Source organism: Perna viridis, chromosome 13 (genome assembly GCF_037379345.1).
Source record: "Perna viridis isolate PV_CMFRI_1.1 ecotype Kerala chromosome 13, ASM3737934v1, whole genome shotgun sequence".
Lineage (NCBI taxonomy): Eukaryota > Metazoa > Mollusca > Bivalvia > Mytilida > Mytilidae > Perna > Perna viridis.
In genome coordinates this window covers 26,063,749-26,064,002 of record NC_142457.1, presented here as the reverse complement: position 1 = coordinate 26,064,002, position 254 = coordinate 26,063,749, and positions in this window count along the sequence as shown.

Below are 254 nucleotides of genomic sequence, written 5' to 3'. Positions count from 1 at the left end.
TATGCGCATTTTGACTTCCGTACTAATGATCAACTCGATCCACATTACTTCATCCCTATCCTACTAGATGCATATTTTTATTTTCTTTTTATTCCCATAAAAATGTTGTCAAAGACACAGTATTTCCCGATTCTAACATTGAATACTTACAAATAAACTTGATATTTCTAATATAATTGCCGAGTATAACTGCTAAGATTAAAGTTTTATTGCCATACTAACGAAAAAAGGGAAAGTATTCAATATTTTTATTG